This window comes from Peromyscus eremicus, chromosome 14 (assembly GCF_949786415.1).
Source record: "Peromyscus eremicus chromosome 14, PerEre_H2_v1, whole genome shotgun sequence".
Lineage (NCBI taxonomy): Eukaryota > Metazoa > Chordata > Mammalia > Rodentia > Cricetidae > Peromyscus > Peromyscus eremicus.
In genome coordinates, this window is record NC_081430.1 from 73,387,361 (window position 1) to 73,410,327 (window position 22,967).

At 43.4% G+C, this 22,967-nt stretch overlaps 1 protein-coding gene across 3 annotated transcripts in view; it reads right to left on the reverse strand.

Annotated features, from left to right (window-relative positions):
- The window catches only part of Ppp2r5e (protein phosphatase 2 regulatory subunit B'epsilon), a 154,220-nt gene that overhangs the window by 88,338 nt on the left and 42,915 nt on the right, over positions 1-22,967 (reverse strand). The window contains exon 1 of one of the 3 annotated variants that reach the window (XM_059279901.1): positions 17,046-17,141. The exons of the other annotated variants lie outside the window; for them this stretch is intronic. The gene's annotated coding sequence lies outside the window, so the exon portion shown is untranslated. Of the gene's footprint in view, positions 1-17,045; positions 17,142-22,967 lie in introns of those variants that run through there. 3 annotated transcript variants of the gene reach the window in all.

Below are 22,967 nucleotides of genomic sequence, written 5' to 3' on the forward strand. Positions count from 1 at the left end.
AGGCAGAGGCAGGACCTGTTCGAGTTACAGGCCAGCCAGGGCTACACAGTTAAAACTGTCTCCCCAAAATTAAATTGATAAATAAGCAAATAAAGTGGTGCTGGGAATTGAAGCCAGGGCCTTGCACTCATGAGGCGAACACTACTACTTCACTATATCCACAGTTTATATAAGTTTTATAGGAACTGTATTTTCAAAACAAACGAGTAAGAGTAGTTATCTCAATTTACACTTTTGTAAATGTAATGCTCATTTAGAAAGCTCAAGTATCTGGCTTAATTTTCTGCTGTACTGAATGGCTTCTGGAAAATCCCACAGTGTACTCACTAGAAAATAAAAGACTACACTGTCTGTACTGTTATAAAAAGGGTGATTTTTTTTTGGGGGGGGGGGGTGGCGCACGCCTTTAATCCCAGCACTCGGGAGGCAGAGCTAGGCAGATCTCTGAGTTCGAGGCCAGCCTGGTCTACAGAACAGGATCCAGGACAGGCACCAAAACTACACAGAGAAACCTTGTCTCAAAAAACAAAAACAAAAAGTGTGATTTCACAGACTTCTATATCATCTCAGGCACCTCGAGGAGCCCCAAAGCACAGTGGATGCCTTATGGCATTGGAGAGTGAATCCAGGGCCTTGGGCTTGCTATGCAAGGGCTGTGCCCTGTCCTTCCCGAGCACACTTTGACAATACCTGGTTTGAGATCTGGAGTATACACTGAGAACACACAAGATCTGCCTCCACTTCTAACTCACCACTACAGCAGAGTAAATCCCTTCACTTCTCTGTGTGTCCTTATTATCTCACTGAAGGGAGCAGAACAGCACCCATCTCCTGTCCATCATTCCCTGGCTTCGTAACAGACTTGCACTCAGGGCTCTTTAAGTGAAGCTCCTGGGTGTTATAAAGGTGACAGTTCCACCTGTCTACCCCCTGAACACGCTCATTTGTTCACTCAGCACTTTGCTAAATGAACCCTTAGAACAGAGAATAAGTACAGCACTGGCTTCCAAGGCTGCTACAATAAAACCAAGTGGCTGCCTACTTAACTCAGTCTAGGCAGCACCCAGCACGGTACTGTCAGCACATTTAAATTCTTTCTGACAAATCTTGCCTAGAAATGACAGCCCCAGAGAATAGAAAAGCCTGAGCAAGTGTCTCTGAGCCAGCAAATTACATTCACATAGTGAAAAGAAACTGGCAGAGAATAAAACCAATACATATAGTCCAAGATTAAGTCCAACTGTATGGAATTTCCAACTTAATAGGTCAAAAATGGTCAGATTTTGATATAATAATTGTTATTTAACAAATTCAACAAAATAATTGTTAAGGTACTGGAATGAAGATGGTGTTAATACTGTCAAAGACAACAAACAAGGCTCAAAGGGGAAGGCTTGGGTGGAAGCACCTTCCACAGGCCAAGTGGCTTGTTACGGAAATGTTTATACTCAAGAAGCGGAGAACGATCCCACAGCAAGCCCTGACATACCCACAGCCAGCTCCAACAACCACCAAGCTTTGCCAATACTGTTCCACACTTAACTGGAAGGAGATTCATCTCCAAGGCACTGATTTCCTTCCTAAACTCCATCTGCCTGAAATCCTGCTTGGCTCTGAGCAGCTGAGTCCTCCTTTTTCAGAAAACCTTTCAAAATCTTCCTTACTCCACTTTAAAACGGAGACACACACCAAGAAAGACATACTGATCCCCAACCTCAGCATAGCTCACATCCTCCCCTGTCTACCAAAGAGTGGGCCAGCTGACATCCTGGTATAAATGCTAAGAAAACAAACAGCTTACAACTAGAAAGCCAGTTAGTTCCCAAGTCTCGTAGTTTCTCTGCTTTCAACAATACCAAAAAGAATGTCTGGACTGGTTTAATCTGAAGTCTCGGTCTCTCTCTCTCTCTCTCTCTCTCTCTCTCTCTCTCACACACACACACACACACACACACACACACACACACACACACACACACACAAACTCACACACACTTCCCAGCTGGTGACACTACTCCAGAAAGTTCTGGAGCTCAGGGAATGCAGCATGGTCTAGCTGACAAAGAAGCCACTGAGGCCTTCGGCTCAGCCCCACTCCTGCCCCAAGCTCTTGTTTCTGTCTGATAACAGGCTATGACCAGCTACTGTAAGCGTCCTCTGCCATGCCTTCCCCAACCTCTAAACCATTGGTTCTCAACCTGTGGGTCTCAATCCCTTTGGGATCCAAAGACCCTTTCATGGGGGTCACTTAAGACCATCGGAAAACAAAGATATTTACATTACAACTCATAACTGTAGCAAAATTTCAGTTATGAAATAGCAATGAAGTTATTTTATGGTTGGGGGTCCCCACAACATGAGGAACTGTATTCAAGGGTCGCAGCATTAGGAAGGTTGAGAACCACTGGATTGGACCACGAGACAAAATAAACTTCTTTTCCCTCAGGCTACCTTTGTAGTATTTCTCCCCAGCATCAAGAAACATTAACGACCACAAGGTCCAGCTGTCATCAAAAAACAATTTTGGGCAACAGACTGTTCACCTAAGTTCAGGGCCTATGCAACACTGCAATAACGAATATTTTCCCCTTCCTGTCTTTCACATACCTGAGTAAGGTCTGCCAGTGCCTATCACAACAAAGAACTAAAGAGCAGACATTGATGCTGACCCCTCATGTGCCAATAATCAAAACCCACTCATATACAAAGAACTCTTTTTTTAAGCCAAAGCCCTACTCATATCTCAATAGAAGCAATTTCCATAAACCTTAATATTTTATCGCTCTTTATCAAAGTGTTTAGTTAGTACTGTTAGATCAGTTTGAGCTATGTGATAATGACGATGAACTTCGTTTGTTTCCGGACAGGGTGAACGCTAGTGCTCCGACGGCTTTGGTGGCACACGTGTAGAACAGGCTAAAGGGGTGGAGACAGGTGGGCCAGGGGTGGAGCCTCAACTTCATCCATGTCTAGGACAGCAAGGTCAGTGCATAAAGGGCACTTGTTGCCAAGCTTGAGGTCCTTCCTAAGCTTGATCCACAGAACCCACATGACAGGAGAAAACCAAATCCTACCACAACTGTCCTCTAACTTTCCCACATACCCACCCATGCAGGGAAAACATTCACACACATAAAATAATAAAAGTAAGTCTAAAAGGATAAAATCAAAATAATTTAAAGTAAACTATTTGAAAGGATCACTGTATTTTTTATTACATTTATTTAGTGTATGTGTATCTCCATGTGTGTCTGTATATATACGAGTTTGAGGCCAGCTTGGTCTACAGGGCATGTTCCAGGACAGCCAGAGCTACACAGAGAAACCCTGTCTCAAAAAGAAAAGAAGAGAAAAGAAAAGAAAAGAAAAGAAAAGAAAAGAAAAGAAAAGAAAAGAAAAGAAAAGAAAAGAAAAGAAAAGAAAAGAAAAGAAAAGAAAAGAAGAGAAAGAAAAGAAAGGAAATTGAGCTAGACGCATAAAAAGTATTTAACTATATTTACTAAATATTTAACAAGGGCACAGAAAGGGCCCTAGAGAGACTGAGAAAAAAAATTATGGATCACCACTTAAGTTTCCTCTATGCCAACTGTGAACTGGGCCCTAAACTTCCAAGTACATATTCTCTCATTCCTACACAGTGTTCTTGGCACCAACAACACAGCATTGAACAAAAGAGAGGGAGAGTTTAGACAGCTAAGCATCAAGAACAACACTGAGCAGAACGTCAAAAGGCTATGAGCAGTGGAGATAGAAAAGGCAGAGTAACAGGAAAGTGGGAGCAGACTCACAGCTTGAAACAGAGTTAATTCAATACATAATAATGACATCAGTGCAGTAAACACTGGGTGAGGAGAAAGCTCAGTGGGAATAAGGAGACACTCAACTCTTTATCAGGGAGGTGATAATCTAAGCCAACTATGCAAAGAGCCAAAGAAGCCAGTGTGAAGCACAAGAGGAAGGAGGGCTTTCCAAGAGGATCCAAAACATCCAGTGTGGAGCACCTCCCTGGGAAGGGGTTATAGTCGGTGGGAACGGTAGGAGACCCACAGAGAGGAAGTCAATGGCACATTCCACCAGCTTCTGTGACAGGTGACTACAGACATAGCAGCATGGGGGCAAAGACTTCCTGGGGGCTTCTGCAATAGGAAGAAGTGAACAAAGAAGAGCCAGGATGGGGGTGGGGAGAGCCAGGCATGCAGGGAGGGCTCAGCTAGGGGCCAAACAGATGGCACCTAGGCCACAAAAGAGAAGACAGTGCCTTTCCCTAAAATGAAAAGATCCTAGAGAAATTTAGGGCATGCTAAATTTGAAGTGCCTAGCAGTAGCTAGAAATGGAAAACTGGATTGAAGAAAAACTAAACCTGGAGATGCAGACTGAAGACTCTATGAAGGGAAGTCAAGCATATCAGAATGCATGGACAGTTTCCCTCCCTCTCTCTGGATTACACAGATTATAAAGAGCACAAGAACCTCTAGCCACTTCCTTTTCCATAAAGAACTTGTCGATATTAACACTACTATTTTTGCCCAGCGGTAGTGGCGCATGCCTTTAATCCTAGCGAAAAGCAGGTGGATCTCTGTGAGTTCGAGGCCAGCCTGGTCTACAAATCGAGTTCCAGGACAACCGGGGCTGCACAGAGAACAGAGAAACCCTGTCTCAAAAAAAAAAAAAAAAAAAGTTAAGTACATATTGAGTCTATCACCCACAAACACTCAAAAGCGTAAGAATGAGGCAATCACAAGATGGTGCATTTCCAGACCATTTCCAGAACCACACATGCGCAAAAAACAAACAAACAGTTATAATTCAAGACAAAAGAAGTACTCAGAATTTATTCCAAAAATCAGAAAGATCAGATCCAGCGGGGAAATCCAGGCCCAGACTGTTACGTCTCAGTATGTCCAAATATCCAGAAATGAAATCAAGCTGGACTACAGGGTTTCTGGTGGCAAGATAAAAGCCAGCATTCCTCAGGAACTGGATCTGATTTGCCAAAGGGAGTCATTTCCCTTACCTCTGGCAGAAGGGACATAGAGCTCTCCACTGGCATATACCTGTAGCTGCATATCAAAACCCATGTGGCCTCCAGGCTTCCACAGTCCCTATTCACAAGTATTTGGTATACATTTCCAAGGCCCCACAAAAGTCCCCTGGCCCTTCCCTCCCCACAGCTACTGGCCTTCCTTACAGCCTGCTAGTCTCTGGACTGCCACACTCGTTATCTCTTGCCAGCCTCTTGCTCTTTCACTGTGCACTCTTCTCTCTTCTCTCACAGACAGCCCTGGGCATGGCCAGCCTGCTGCTGCTTCTCTCTGCTCTCTCTCATTCACAATAAAAACCTTAACCATACAGTGACGTGGTCACACCGGCAGTTGCTTTACTGTGCTCCCTTGCACACACAGACTATTTGGAAATTTTCTCCAACTAGTAAAAGAAACGGAGGGAATAACTTTCTTTTTTTATATAGTCTAATATTTCAAAGAGCCACAATAAACATATATATACACTAAATATTTATTTTGAATTTAAAAGAAATCCAAGCAGCAAAAAAAAAAAAAAAAAAAAAAAAAGCTGCCCATAAAACACTTGGCAGGTTTGCTTACCTCACTCACCTCAGAGGTCACACTTATGACAATACTTCCGGTTTGATCTGGTTTGAGTTTTATGACAGGATCTCATGTAGTGTAGACTGGCCTACAACTCATTATGTAGCCCAAGGATAACCTGATCTTCTGATCCTCCTGCCTCCACTTCCTAAGTGCTGGGATTTCACGTGACTGCTACCCATATCTTGCTTACGGTATCCATTTCTTTTGTGCAGGTTTAGCCTAGATGTCACTCGGATTCATAAAAGGTCTGGAGTACTAAGCTGATGCTGGGGCGGGCAAGATGGCTCAGCGGCTGAAGATGCTTGTTTCATAAGCCTGATGGTCTGAGAGGAAGAACCAATCTACAAAGACTTCCATACATGTGTGCTCTCTCTCTGTCCCCCCACCCCATCTCTCTCTCACACATGCACATGCATGCATGAGTGCACACACACATATTTTAAAAAAGCATACTAGCAACTATGAGATGCGAATACCCTCCCCCCCCCTTCCTTATTTATATACAAAGGAAGGATCAGGTATTTCCATTCTGTACCAGGGAAGAAATAATCTGTCACTGCCTGTGGGACTGTGCACACACTGACCACATTTCCGGTGGAAATGTCCTCAGAGGCATTTCTTCAGGAACTGTCCTGATGACATTCAGTTATAGCACCTCTCTTCCTAAACCCACTCAACTTCCCTCCCCCTCTTTTCACAGATTCTTAAAGCATTTCTACTAGGAAACTATTTTTACAACTGTGCTCATGAGTAGAAACATTTGTACAAATAGTAGGTTATCTCATAAATCCTAAAACAAACATTCTCTATTCTTAGGTCACACACACAAACATGTGCATGCACAAATAAATATCTATTATGTAGATGCACCACTATTCATATTCTGGGTTGCACGCCTGTAACCCACTCATACACACTGTAAAAGCCTATACAGTGTCTACCAACAGCACTGTTTCAGGATATTTGAGCACATTGTGACATCCTGAGACTATTAATAAAGTTAACCCTGTTAATAAAAGTTTACCTTGAATCGGGGGGGCGGAGCCAGCGACTAGCTGACCGGAACTAGCCATAGAGAAGCCAGCAATTTGGACAAAGAAGATGCACAGGAAGGAAAGGGTGGTGTCTTGGGTTTGGTGCTTCTTTTTGGTTTGGGGAGGAGTTAAGAGATGCATCTCTTGCTGGGTCTCTGGCCAAAAAGCAAGGTGGGCTGGTTGCTTGTTCTTTCTTGGCCGTTCCTGCTTTCCTGCCTCCTCCTTCCCTACCACCCCATAGGCCAGTGCACTAAGTATGGCATTAGTGCAGAAACCTGCTAGTCCATCTACTCAAGAGACCAGGTAGGAGTGTCAGTATTCAGGCATTTGCCCTGACTTACTATCAGGGACCTGACAGGATAGGTCATCAACTACTCCCTGTGTGCATGCACTGCATCCCTTTATAAAAGGCAAGCGCCCCCACCCCTGCGCCTCTTCCCACCCTCTCACCCAGAGGCCAGTCTCTGCACCCCCTCCCCACCCTCCAATAAACATCCCATGTGAGCTCTGTTGCATGGGGTGACTTTCTGGTGCCCCTTGGCTCTAAACTGCCAAGGTCGCCTTCCCTCACCTTTAAGCTACAACATTGGTGCCGAGACTCTGGCAGGCTCTCCTGGTGGCTCCTCCTGCCCACCGGCAGTTTGAGACACACTAGAAGCCTGGACGCCGTCTACCTGCAACAGGCTCACTTTCCAACTAACCAATCGCTGGGCCCTCCACCCAACACCGGCAAGTATTGGTAAATTTCCCTTCTCCAGGTTGGCTTATCCTTCCCTAGATCCATGGGAGTTACCATTGAGCGTCAGGCACCCCTCTGGTGTCCTTGGAGGCGAAGGAACACCCAACCACAGTCTTTAAGGATATGGTTGACCCTCTTTGCCATCACGTACCCCTGGCCATTTCCCATGAGTGAGGCTTACTCTCTTAGGCATGGTTTCTCGCCTTTTGGCCCCGCCCACAAGCCCTGGTACCACTTACTTAGCTTGTTCTCATTCAATCTGATTCTCCCTGGATTCCTGGGACCCTAGGAACATCAGGCCTTTGGATCTTATTTCTCTATCTCACTCATGGGAACTGCACCTTCCACCACACAAACCTCTACATCTAGCACCTGACTTAAAGGCTTAACTTATCTGCCTTTGCCATCAAATCTGGTCCCAATACCCCTTAGATATCAATCCAAATTGCCAGACTGGCACCCTATAATCCCAATATTTTACAGGACCTTTGCAACTTCTGCCAGCGATCGGATAGCTGGAAGGGGGTACCCTATGTCCAAGCTTTCTCATATCTTCGCTCCAAGCCTTCCCTCTGCTCTTTCTTCCTGTTTCTCTACTCAGCTCCTGCTAGCTATGAAGCCTGTTAAGGTGTATATCCCTTTAAATTAAGTGAACTCTCTAAAATGGGGGGGGGGGGGGGGGACTGGGGTCTTATAGATCTAGCTCTGCTTCTTTCATTAAAGAATTCTAAGGCTGATTTCTGTTGCCAGGTCCCTTCTCACTATCAGCCATGCAACATGTGCACCCTTTAAAAGAGCCCCCCCGGTTGCCGGGCGGTGGTGGCGCACGCCTTTAATCCCAGCACTCGGGAGGCAGAGCCAGGCGGATCTCTGTGAGTTCGAGGCCAGCCTGGGCTACCAAGTGAGTCCCAGGAAAGGCGCAACGCTACACAGAGAAACCCTGTCTCGAAAAAACCAAAAAAAAAAAAAAAAAAAAAAAAAAAAGAGCCCCCGGCAGAGCTCGCTCCCATGGCCTCACTCTCTTGCCTCTTACTCCCCGTCTCTTCCCTCTTCTTCTCTCTCCTGCTTCTCCTCCTCTTGTCTGCCTGCCTCTCTCAAGTCCCCACTCTGCCACGGCCTTTCACTCTTCACTCTCTCTCCTCCACTCTCGCCCCAGAAACTGCTTCTGCACCCCCTCTTCTGCACCCCAATAAACCTCCCAGGTGAGTTCTCTTGTATGGTGTTACTTTCCTTCCCGCTGCCTTTAAACTACAACAAGGAGAATCACTGGAACCCAAAAGTTTGAGGCCAGTCTCCTAGACAACACATGGAGTCTTTGTTTCAAAAAAAAGAAAAGAAAAAAATATCCCATGGAAGAGCTTACCACCCTAGCTCTGAACACATCCGATCTGTTCAGATGCCCATCTCAGATGCCTTTTTTTTTTTTTCCTTATTTAATAAAAAGACTCAAGGCTGCCAGAGATTTCCACCTTCCTTTGTGTGTCTGTGCCCTGCTCACGCCTTTCTTACAGCACTTAATTTGACTCGATAGGTTTTTAGTTCATTGGGGGTTAGGGGAGTAATTTCATTTTTTGAGACAAGGCAGGCCAGTTCCCATATTTACCATATAGAAAGATACTCCTGCCTCTACCTCCAAAGCTCTGAAATTATGGGCATAAAAGTTAAAGGCACTAGCTGATCCTACGGAGGACCCAGGTTCAATTCCCAGCACCCATACGGTAACTCACAACCACCTGTAAGTCTAAGGAATCCAACACTCTTCTGACTTCCACAGATATCATATACGTATGTGGTATACATACATGCATGCAGGCAAAGCACTCATACACATAACTCTTAAAAAGCAAATTATAACACAAAACCAGAACACACTGCCTGTTTCTATAAGGCAACCAATCCAACATAGTACTTGAAAGTAAAGGTAACAGTAACTCCAGTCCTCAAGACCCTTTCAGAGACACTAGACTCCACTAGAAGAGCAAGTGTGGGATGGAAAAGACCGTCTCTGTACTGAGTCTTTCAAGGCCTAGTCTTCCACCTAATGACTGAAACAGCAGAAAGGAGTTCACAGTCAAGAAAAATGTGGCTAAATCACTGTCCTCAGTGCCAATAATATGGGTAATTAAAAACTGAATTAATGGTTTCTGAAAAGCAACTGAGCAACTAATGTTTAAAGCTGGGAGGTATATCTATGTTCTAAGGGGTTTATTGTTGTTTTGAGACACTATTTCACACTAAGGCTCAAGATGGTGTTGCTGAAATTCCTTCCCTAAGACATGTAAACAATGTCTTCCCTCTCCCTAAGGTTCCAACAACAAACCAAGTTATGATACCACCAAAGTTCATCCTGGGGTACCAATGAGTTTATTGGGCTTGCTCACTGAGCACAAGTGAAGGATTACTTCCAGGAGGATGGGTAACCCCCAAAGGCCACACTGGAAAGTCTTTACCCAGCAATCTTTCCCATAGCCACACAAATGGAGCTCCACCCACCTACCCAAATCACCTCTGACTTATGCTCTAGTCCCTCCCCCAAGGTCATGTGAAATAAGAGCAGAAATGCATGCAACAGGTGGTGTAGGATGCCTGGATACCAGTCACGTGACCCTTCCCACCTCTCATTCTATGAGGGGATGTCAACAGTCAAGTCCAGTTTGGGTGATCTTTTTATGTTTATTTGTTTTGGGGTTTTTGGTTTGCTTGCTTGTTTTTGTTTTTGTAGCCCTGGCTGTCCTGGAACTCAATCTGTAGACCAGGCTGGTCTCAAGTTCAGAGATCCACCTGCCGCTGCCTACCATAAACTGGGATTAAAGGTGTGTGCCACCACACTCAGCTTTGGAGTGGTCTTTTTGCAAGCAGGCACAGCTGAACTCACAAAAACGACAGTTGTTTCATTCAGAATCCATCCTGCACAACAGATGAACTCACTACATAGCCCAGGCTGGCCTTAAACTAGCTACCATCCTCTTACCTCAACCTCTCAAGTGCTGAAATTACAGGCATGAGCCACCATGGCCAGCCTATGTTTTAGGTTTCAATTTTTAAGTTTTTAGTGTTTTTAAATTTTTTTTCCTTCATACTTCATAGACTAGTCTTTCAGCTTTCAAACATCTTTAAACACAACACTAAATTCAATCATAATATATACTATTTATTATGTCAAAGGATCTTTCCTGTAACCACATACTTTTTATTTTGAGACAGGTCTACCTAAAATGTGAAAGCTACTGTTTGATAAAGCTTGAACTCACATCCTCTTGCTTCTGCCTCCCAAGCACTTCAAGATTAGGCCTAGCTTAGAAATTCTTAAATTATGTATGTATCTTATGTCTGTGGCTTCCATCTTTTTTGTTTTGTTTTGTTTTGTTTTGTTTTTCCAAGACAGGGTTTCTCTGTGTAGCTTTGCGCCTTTCCTGGATCTCGCTCTGTAGACCAGACTGGCCTCGAACGCACAAAGATCCGCCTGCCTCTGCCTCTGCCTCTGCTGGGATTAAAGGTGTGCGCCACCACTGCCCGGCCTCATCATATTCTTTTGTGAGCATTGATAACCAAGAAAACAAAGTGGACACAAAAGCAGACCCAAAAGCAAGAGAGAAAACTTCAGTCTAGCCCTTGATTACCTAGAAACTTGCTGCTCTGTGATCCTAGGCTCAGCCATTCTGTTGCTCTATGGTAGACTTACATTGCTCACTACACCACTGCAGAACTTCAGATATATCTAAATGAACAGGGCACTGAATAGTCACACTTTCATGCAGGCTTTACATGATAACCAAAACCTACATTGTTTTGGAAAAAGAATACAATATCTTATTTTCTAGAAACTAATTTCATAAAAAGCTGCCCCAAGCAGCTGCTGCTTCCAATTGAGAATTCAAAACTTGCTGTTTCTTTTACATGGAGACTGAAGATATATAACTGAATATATATGTGGTCCTTTGGAAGTCGCCACTAAACAAGCAGGATTCCATGTCGTTATGGCTCTGAAGCCTCTTATGAAGGTTTTTCAAGAGTCATAACAGGTTTAAATTAACCCCATGGAAGAATCTGGCATTTTAAAAGGACCTCCACCCCCCAAGCCTCTTCACTGAGAATGCAACCAGGATAGCCCCGGAAGTTGGGCTTCTCTGAGCTAGCCCAGGCCAACTGCAAACATAAAAAGTAGGATAGGAAGAGCTACATACGCCCCCTGCATCACTAAGTGCTTCATTTGGTTTGGAGAGTATTTTGTTTATATATGGGGTGGAGACTGGAGCTAAGTGTTTGCTTTACTTCTGCAATTGGGCAGAAAAGTACTTATTGGTTAAGTAATGACAGCCAGTTCTTACAGCTTAGAAACTCCAAAGAGCCTTACCCAAACCCAAAAGTTAAGTCTTCAGAAACTCCAAAGAGCCTTACCAAAACCCAGAAGTTAAGTCTTTAGAAACTCCAAAGAGCCTTACCAAAACCCAGAAGTTAAGTCTTTAGAAACTCCAAAGAGCCTTACCAAAACCCAGAAGTTAAGTCTTTAGAAACTCCAAAGAGCCTTACCAAACCCAGAAGTTAAGTCTTCAGGCTCTTTCCTCTCTAGCCTCAGAGAAAACACTGAGGTTCATTCTGTCAGGCTCACCTAACCTTGCCTGGACGTATGAGAGCAAAAACCAGGGGAGGTGGCTGCAAGTAGCACCAGTCTCCAAGAGCAGCCAGCTGCTGTGGACATAGAATCCTGACACAGAAGGTAAGTCTGGTAAATAGCCAAACAAAATGGGGTAGGCTGTGTTCCAGGAAAGGCAACAGACAGTTCTACCGTGGAACACACAACTCCTCCTTTCCATCACTATAACCAACGTCGGAAATCATTTATAAAGACAATCAAGTAAACCTGCCTCAAAGATCTGCAAGTTTCATTTCAGAACTCATTGGCCACATTGCTGTGGGGCCCGTGGAGACACCATGCCAAAACGCACAGGGCAGCAAAAGCACTCACCTCATGGCCAGGAAGCAAAACCAGAAGGAAGGAAGGGGCTAGGCCCCCATAATCTGCTTGGAGGGCACACCCCCAATGACCCAAAGACTCCCTACTAGGCCCCACCATCTTAAAACTTCCACCCACCTCCCAGTTGTACTATTCTGAGGGGGGAAAGCCTTTATCACGTAGATCTTTGGGGATGTTTAAGCTCCAAACTACAGTACCAGGCTTCTGAACTTCACACTAGTGATAATCTCAACCTGGTCATTCTCAATGGTGGGGGCTGCTCTGGCATGTCTACTAGATGCCAATACAACCCCTACTCTCCCACCTTCTCTACATGCTTGCCTACATGATAGTCTAGACTTTGACAATTGTCCTTTACAGGTCAAAACATCCCTACCAGTACTGCTGACAAAATGGCTCACCATCAAGTCTAATATCCTGAGTTTGATCCCTGGGACCATAACATAGAAATGACACCACAGAACCAAAGGCCCATTAAGAGACAATTATTTCCCTCTGGTCAAGAGAATGAGATCTCTGGCCTGGGTCGAGTCCTAACATTCCAGTTAGGCATAGGACCACCCCTTAGATACTGGGTTTACCTTAAGCCATGATAAAGAGATATGTGGAATAATTATCCCCTTAATGAAAGTATGTGCTTTTCCTTCCCAGAATTCCCACCTCCTAGCACAATTAGGCAGCTATGTAAGTTTGCCTACTTTTCTGAATCACTCAAAAAAGCATGGTGTTTCCTTTTTTTCTATGTCTCTTCTAAGCATGCTTTCTCTGGTACTTTGGGGTTTCTTATTCTTTCTCTAAAGCTCCCCTCCCTCTCATGTGGCTGCCTGTCTGCCATGTAGGCTGGCTGACCTCCATAACAACTTAACTTAAAAAGCATGCCCCCTCCCCCTAAATCTTTCCCAGTCTCCTCCAGGCAGCTGCTGAAATTTACGGCTTGCCTGTCCTGGGATTTTCTTTAAATGCTAATAAATTTGTCCTTGAGCTTCTATGAGTCCATTCTTAAGTCTTTTATTATTGCATCTAAAAACCCCAAGAAGGGTTCTTGATTTTCTGAGTATCATTTGGCAACCAAAAAAGTACTCCCCAAATTTACAGTAACAGAGAACTGACTCCCCGAGGTTGCCCTTTGACTGAGACACACACACACACACACACACACACACACACACACACACACACAAATGGGAGATTGTGATATTTATTTTTAAGTCTTTGGGTGTTTTGCCTGCATGTTGTCTGTGCACCATGTATGTGAAGTGTCTGTGGAAGCCAGAAGATGTCCTTGTATCCCCTGGAGCTTGAGTTACAGACAATTGTGAGCTGCCATGCGGGTGCTGGGAAGGGAACCGAGAACCTCTGGAAGAGAATTTAGAGCTCTTGACCACTGAGCCATCTCTCCAGCCCCCAATTTTTTTAATTTAAAAAAAAAAAAAATCAAACGTTTGGAGGTAGATGAGATGGCTCAGCGGGTCAAGGCATCTGACCCCAAGACTGACCACATGAGTTTAGTCCCTGGGACCCACACAGAGGATCAACTTCTGTAAACTGTCCTCAGACCCCTTCATGTACCATATATAAATGTAACTTTAAAAAAAAAAAAAAATCCACCAAGACATGGTGGTCTACATGTGAAAAAGGTAGAGACTGGTGGGGATCTCTATGGGTTCTAAGCCAACCTGATCTACATAACCAGTCTCAGCCAAGCCATATAAGATCATCTCAAAAAACAAAACAAACAAAACCCACTGACAGAAGAAAAAAAAAAATCACCTGCTAACAGACTGCTGCATCAGCAGCCCAATCGAGAGCAGCCTGCCCTGACAGGTGACAGACAAGCTGCATTCAAGTAGGTCATCATGTACTCAAGATAAAGTATTTCTCATGAAACGTGGTAATACAGGGCTAGAGAGATGGCTCAGAGGTTAGGAGCACTTGCTGCTCTTCCAGAGGTCCTGAGTTCAATTCCCAGCAACCACATGGTGGCTCACAACCATCTACATGAGATCTGGTGCCCTCTTCTGGTGTGCAGGCATACATGCAGACAGAACACTGTATGCATAATAAATAAAATAAATCTAAAAAAAAAAATGTGATAATACAGAACATGAGCAAAGCACTCTGGGTTACTTGCCAGACAAGCTCCAAATGGTGCAGGGTTCTTCATATGCAGTGGAAGTGGTGCTGCCTGCCTTGGTCTCTCATTCTGTCTACAAACTTTCAAATCTCATTAACCAATGATGATGGTCAATTACTCAGAAGACAAAAGATAAAGGTTATCTTTTTGAAAATGTGTTTTTGGGTTAGAGATGTATCTCAGTTGGGAAAGTACTTGACTGACATGTATAAAGCCCGGCGTTTCAGCCCTAGCACTGTATAAACCAGGTGTTAGCATTTGCCTGCAATCCCAGCACTTAGGAGATAGTCATCCTCACGTACCTACCTGCACAGCAAGTTCCAGGCTAGCCTACATAACACAAGACTTTATCTCAAAAAAAGAAAGAAAGAAAAAGTATGTGTGTGTGACATTTGTAAGGCATGTTAGTGCACACCTGTTACCTAGCACTGAGGAGTCAGAAGCAGAACTGCTGCAAGTTTGAGGCCAACTTTTCTACATTGAAAGTTACAGTCCAGATACATTTAGGGGGGGGAAAATGCCATCGAGATGCCTCAGGTAAAGGCACTTGTTACTCAGTCCTGGAGACCTAACTTTAATCCCCAGAACCCACTAAAAAGCAGGTGAGAAATGATTCCACAGAGTTCTCATTTGATCCCCACATGCACTTGTGGCACACATGCCGACATCCATACACTATCCACTCACACAACAGTAATAAAGAACTGCTGCTGCGGAATGTCGTTCTGGATGCTGTGAATGTGTTGCTCTGACTGGTTGATAAATAAAATGCTGACTGGCCAGTAGCCAGGCAGGAAGTATAGGCAGGGCGAGCAGAAGAGGGGAATTCTGGGAAGAGGAAGGTGAGTCAGGAGTCACCAGCCAGACACAGAGGAAGCAAGATGACAAGGCAGAACTGAGAAAAGGTACCAAGCCATGTAGCTAAACATAGATAAGAATTATGGGTTAATTTAAGTGTAAGAGCCAGTCAGTAATAAGCCTGAGCTAAGCAGTTATAATTAATATAAGCCTCTGTGTGCTTACTTGGGGGACGCAAGCGGGAAAGACTTGTCTGGACCGCTGGCCGAGCAGGACACAGGAAAACTTCCAACTACAAACTGCACACAATAGTAATAACTGCTTTTTAAAGATGTTTCCACAACAAAAATTAGATGCCACTTCAATCTACAAACCTGAACAAGCTGGAGGGATCAGGCCCAATACACTCAGACACCTTGTTGAACAATGAAACTGCTCCCTGGTATTAGTCAGCATCTACACACACACTCTCTCTCTCTCATTCGTGGGCTAGATTCCTCTTCTAGGACTTTATCCTACAGCTCTTTCACCTATGCACACACTGAAATATGCACTAAACAGTTCCTCTCAATGTTCTTTACAACAGAAACAAACTAGAAATAACCCAATACTTTTCAGTAAGTTACTGTATGTTCACACACTGGAAAACTGTATAGCCTCTAATTAAAAAAAAAAAAAAAAAAAAAAACAACAACAACAAACTGTTAAGTGGGAAAGAATATCCCCCTAGAGGTACTTATTGTGAGTATAAGACTACCATCTTATTTTTATAAAATATAAACATGTATATACATATATGCAGACAAAGAAAAAATCTTAAAATTTTGTTGTTCTGACCAGCGTATGTATTTTCCAAGGTCCAAACTTTAAACTTCAAACTGTCTTCATTGTTCAAATTTGTCTCATTTTCATTTTGTTACATCAAGCATTTTTTAATTATTCTATGCTATATATAGGGATGTAATATCACTATCCACCATCAATATGACAGTGCTGAGCTCTCGAAAGTGAGCCACTTAAGATATAACTAAATACACCAAGTCAACCTCCAAGAACCAAGAACCCTTCCTAGCTGCCCTCTTGAACCTTAACCCATCATCAGTTAAGAATACGTAAAGGCCCTGGGCCTGGCTATACAGCAAGTGTGAGGCCAAGAATGCAGTTCAATGGTAGAGAGCTGGCACAGCATGCCCTGGCCAGAGTCAATCCCTAGTGTATGTAGAGGGAGAGAAATTTAAATTAGCAGAATGTTTGTTTTTAATAAATGCTTAATAAATAATTTATACTTCAACAGAATCTTTGCATATGAATTTAGATTTACATGATTCCTTTTTTTCCAATTTATTGACCAAAAGGACCAAAATTTGTTGATATGGCTTTTCTTTTCCTACTTAAATCTTGAGAGAATAATCAAAGCCAAATGTTCAAAAGATTGACAAACCTGACAATTAACAAAATTTAAATCTCAAGTCTAGATTTCAAATAACTTTTATCAAGACACCCAGTAAAGCCAGGCGGTGGTGGCACACGCCTTTAATCCCAGCACTTGGGAGGCAGAGACAGGTGGATCTCTGTGAGTTCAAGGCCAGCCTGGTCTACAAATCGAGTTCCAGGACAGGCTCCAAAGCTACACAGAGAAACCCTGTCTTGAAAAAAACAAAAAGACACACAGTAAAAACGCAGTATTCCAAGGGCTTTTTCTGGTTCTAAAATACACAGGCTGACACACTTCAACACAAAATGTCAGGCACTCACCATAATAGCTGTGGCCTTTAAACTGCCCAGCACCCCTCCCCTGCCCCAACTCTAGCCAGTTTAACTGCTTCTAAATAGAACATTCTAAATTGCTAAAAATAAACATCACTATTCCCTCCTGCTTGTTTTGCCATTTTTCCATGACATTTTGACCTTTATTCAGGCTGCTATCATCACAAACATACAATGCCCATCTGATACCATTTCAAGGCATTTTATAGAGATGCATAAATGTGAAAGTCTTTCCTTTTCCATTGAAAGAGTAAGGAAAAGGAACTTCGAACACCTCATCCGCTTAGAGCCCTGGGTCCAAGCTGGCTGCGAGAGACTTCACAAAATTGGGCTCCCCACCAAAACGCCACAGGGTTCTCTTCCTTGAGTCAAGCACTATCTCTGGAGTAGGCACATCACTGCCCCCAAAGGAACTAACAACTACACTTAGTGGCACACACCAATAACCCCAGCATTTGGGAGGTGGAGGCAGGAGATTAGAAATTCAAGTCTAAACCGGGCAGCAGTGGAGCACACCTTTAATCCCAGCACTCAGGAGGCAGAGGCAGGCGGATCTCTGTGAGTTAGAGGCCAGCCTGGTCTACAGAAGCGAGATCCAGGACAGGCACCAAAACTACACAGAGAAACCTTGTCTCAAAAAACAAAAAAGTTCAAGTCCAGCCTGGACTACAGAAAATTTTGTCTCAAAATAAAACAAACAAATAATATTATTCTTCTGTGACTGGCTTAAACATTGATATTATACATAAATTTATGTAGGTATATATGACATAAAAGCAGAAACTCTTCAAGGGAACAATAAGGCTAATGGGATGGAGAAGGGGATATGGGGGCAAGGGAACATGTTCACATATATTTACAAGTCTCTATGAAAATGTCCTTATGAAACCCAAGACCCATGCCAACTTTACAATTTAAAAAAAAAGGAACTAAAGAATACTGAAGAAGCAATTTAAAAATAACAAATGTGCTCAGTTTACCAGGAGATCGGCGAAAGCTGTCACATGACACACTCCTAATCTGGCCAGAAGCACTCAGTGTTTTCATCTAGTATCTCATTTCACTGCTGCTCAGTACTTCCTTTGTCATAAACATAACAAATGTCACTTTCATAGTTCCCTTAAAGGTAACATAGTTGGTGTTTGGTAGTTTGGGGCAACTCCTGACTCTGCCAACTGAGCTAAGCAAAACTCTTCACCCTCATCATCAGAAAGCAAACTACAGTCTTCTTGGAAACAGCATTTTTAAGTAGGATGAAGGGACTTGCGGTGGTTTAAATGTGGTGACCACCTCCCCATAAGTCTTTGGCATTTGAGTATTTGGTTAGTGGCTGCTTAGAAAGGACTAGAAGGTGTGTCGTCACTGGGGGTGGGCTCAAGGCTTCAAAAGCCTCCTTCCATCCCCAGCACACTCTCTAGGGTTCCACGTGGTGGCTTAGGATGGCAGCTCTCAGGCACTTGTGCTCCCCGGCATGGTGGTGATGGATTCTTATCCCTCTGGAACTGTAAGGCCCTCTCTCTAGAGGTTGCCCTGGTCTTTGTGTTTTATCACAGCAACAAAAAAGTAACTGATACAGAACTCAGGGGCTTACTGTCAAAGACTGTTGTTCTGTCTTAACTCTTTACAACTGGCTGCATTCTGTGAAAAAGCTGAAGTTGGTGAAGTTCTCTCAGTGCTGCTTACAACAGAACTACCACACACATGCATACTTGTGAACAAGGTATGAGGCCAGGTGCCCCTCGACCATTTCACTGATTTCTTGCCATGGTTTTAGAAAAGGTATTTCTTAAACTTTCCAAATATGAACCTTGAAAAGATTTTTGAAGACCCCTAGATCTTTACACAATAATAACTGTATTATACATTTTATGAATGCCAAGTGTTATAAAACATATAAATGTTTTTAAATCATGAGTCCCTATATACATTTATAGAATGCTGATACATCACATCCAACACCTCACATTTATTTAGTCTGTAATTTAAGGGTATGTTTTGGATGGATGACTGATCCTTATAAAAACTTCCTACAACACTACAGCTTTTGTGGCCCATAAATGAGTAGAATGTCAGAATACGAGATAGAAAACCACCTAGCTATATGCATAATCCTTTTCTCCCATAAGACTACCATTCTATTATTTTGTCACAAAATAATTTATATATAGGCACTTACTTTATAGGTAATTGAGGGGGAGGACCTGGGTATCATGTAACCCTGACTGATATGTACATAAAGAATGGCCTTGAACTCTGATCCTCCTACTTGTCTACACTTCCCAAGTGTTAGGATTACAGCTGTGTGCCACCACACCTGACTTTTATACATAATTTTTACAGAGCTGGAACCACTCATTTAAAAAAAAAAACACACACACACACACACACACACACCTCAGGACACAGAATTGCTAAAATTTTGAAGGTATCAAGAATAATAAAGTTAACTGAAAACGAGACTAGACAAGATGACAAAAATGGAAAAATATACCAGTATGTAATGTAACTTGAAGGGCTGTGGAATCAACAGTGGAAAAGGGTACAGCAAAAATATCCATTTAGACGGCTATCCCACAGACTTCCCTACTGGTGCGGAGAACTCATCAGCGGTTGGTAGTAGTGTGTGTGTGTGTGTGTGTGTGTGTGTGTGTGTGTGTGTGCGTGCGCGCGCGCACGCGCGCGCGCACGCCTATCTGTCTGTCTAGACCTGGGGACTGCACTCAGGGTCTTGCACATTGTAGGCAAGTGCTCTATCTACCACTAGGCTGTGTCTCCTACCCTTCTGAAACAGGGTCTCATTAAGTTCCACAAGCTGGCCTAAACTCACTCTAGCTCGCGCAAGCCTCCCAAAATAGCTGGGATTCCAGGCATATGCCACTCTGCTGCTTCTTGTCACCACGAGAAATGAAGCAAGCAGCTCTCTCCCCTCTGGATGAGCTCCACAGGTATTCTAGGCCAACTGCCTCCAGTCACAGATGCGGAAACCGTGACCCAGAAATGCATTTACATTTGCTCTGGAGAGGGGGGGCGGGCAAGTCCTGACTCCAGATTTCTGGTTCTGAGCCCATGGCTCCAGTTTTTTGCCTGGCATTCTGCAATCCCTCTCACGTGTTTGATTCTAGATGTGATTAGCATTTATGTTGAACTTTAACTTGAAAATGCACTGCTATTTTCAACAGTTTCTTTGAAGTCCCCCATCAATCACTCAAATGAAACTCTGGCCATTTTGTAAATGGTGATGATGGGAATGTTTTGGACACCATGAATTTTTCTTAAAGAACGTAAGACATCCTTGATCTTGGAAAAAAGGTCTAAAAGGAAAAGTATGTTTTGCTTTTTTTTTTTTTTTTTTTATTACTCTCAAAAGCAACTTTTGAGGAAACAAACTCACTTTAATGAAAGAAAAACATGGCTTTCAAAACCAAATGTCCTAGATTTACTTTGACTTTAAATCAGATGAGAACATCGTCTCTCATACAAATAAATACACCAAGGTGCCAAATGAGGACACATAATTATTCTGCCAGAATGCTGCAGCTTTTTCTCCCGCTTAAGTCACTGTGACAGGATTGAGGACTACAGCAGAACTGGTCTGAGTAACTGTTATCCATGTACTTGAAGGCTAACTGGTAACAACCCAAACAGAATAAACACCAACATGGAAGACCGGGAAATGGATCAATTAGAAATGGCAGATCCTAGCCCAACAGGAGCTAAGAACCCGATTCCTTACTAGGGCCAGAGCGCCCTGAATGTGCTCCCTGTTAACTCATTTACGCACCACACAAGCTACTGTCACCCCCACTTTACAAATCAGAGGCAGACAAGTTAAATGACAAATGCATAGGTGACATTTGCAGGAGGAAAGCCAAGACGTAAAGCCAGTCCCTGCGCCCTACGGATTCAGGGAGAATGCTTACAAGTCATATGATGGTGATGCTTCTATAGAAAACGTCCAGAACACATAAACCTAAGGGTGCAGAAAGCAGACTAGTAACTGCCTGAGGCCAGGAACCCGTAGTGCCTGGCAAACTTTGCTGAACATTTGCTCTCCCCTCCACCTTTCTGTACAACACCAGGGCCTTATACATCTATGCACATGTCTACCACTGAGTCAAGGCCATAATTTCATTTTCAGGTGATAAAAACATCCTAAATTTGGACCATGATGACGATTATATGCTCTGAACATTCAAGAAAAACTAAAAAAAACTGAACACTAGGTAAAGAATATTCCAGTTAAATAGATGTAGCTTATTGGTAGAGTGATTGTCTATCATGTGCAAGGCCCCAGAGTTGATCCCCAGCACTACAAAATATACTTTTTATATTTTTATAATAGATATAGAATCATGAAATAAAATATATTTAGAATTATTTTCAAGCCCATTAATAGATATAAATATAGACACTACCAGCACGGGAGGCAGGGGGCCTTCTTAAAGAAAATACACTACAATGCTTGAAGTGGCAAAAATGGTCTCTGCAGCTGAAGAGGGCTCACTTTTGCATCCACCTATGTGTGTGGGGGGGGGGGGGCTTGAGAATGAGGCTGAGAAGATAGATCAGTCAATAAAATGCTTGCTATGCAAGTCTGAGAGCCATGGTTTAACCCCCAAAACCCACTTAAAATGTCAGGCATGATGTACACCCTAGCAATCCCAGTCCTGGGAAGGCCTGAGGCCAGCAGAGTCCTGGAGTTCATTGGCCACCAAACCTAGCCTAACTACACAAGCTCCAGACCGATGACAGATCCTGTCTCAAAACTCAAGCTGATCCTGCAAAATGACAGCCACAGTTGACCTCTAACTTCCCACGCATGCATACACATACATGCATGCATGCATACATACACACATACACACACACACACACACACACACACACACACACACACACACATTGGGGGGTGAGGGGCCCAAGATGCAAAAGAAATTGTTGCTGCTATTGTTTTGAGATAAGGTCTCACTATGTACCCCTGGCTGGCCTCAAATTTTTTATATGGCCCAGGCTACCCTTAAACTCATCATCCTTTTACATCATCCTCTCAAATGTTAAGATTACAGATTAGTGCCACCACATCCAGCTCCCAGTAGCCTGTGTTGATGGCACATGCCTACAATCCCAGCACCAGGGAAGCCAATACAGAAGGATGATGACTATAAACCCAGCCTGGGCTACATAATAATAACCTGCTGGGGAGGCGGGGGCTGTTTGTTTAAAAAAAAAATAAAACAAAACACTGAGGCTGTGTAAGAATACAGAAAGGGGGCACCTCCCTGAGACCAGCAAAGGATGCTCCAAAGCTGTTATTGTACTTTGACAGTTCCAATAACAGAATTCACCAGTATAACAGGAGGGTGCCCAACATATCCAGAACCAGAGCGAGCAATGACAAATTCAGGACACAGAAGTGGAGATGAATTTACTCAACAAGAAGTTGACTCTCCACTAGAGTAATGGGAAATACAGTTATCATAGAGATAATACTTATCATAGAGATAAGTCCCTGCCAGGGAACAGAATAATAAGGAAGGAAATGCGGTAGGACTGTAAATTTTACCCATCCAAGTGATGTTTTTGTGCTGGGATCCAGTCCCATCTTATCACTGGACTAACTTGACTCAAAGGGGCTAGGGTCTTGTTGTAAGGTCCCACACAGGTACAAAGCAGCAAACTCCTGTTCCGTGTGCTGAAACAGCCAGCATTGTGTGGATTCTTGTCCGCCTGGAAGCCAGGAAGGATGAGAAGGCACCTTGAAACTTTGAGAAACGTGCACATGTAAACCATTCTCCAAAGTGCGGGGTTCAACATGAATACTTTACTCAAACTACAGGGAAGAAACATTCTGGCTCAGTTCTTTTCACTTTCCCAAAACAACACAAACAAAAAGCCAAACACAAGGCTGCA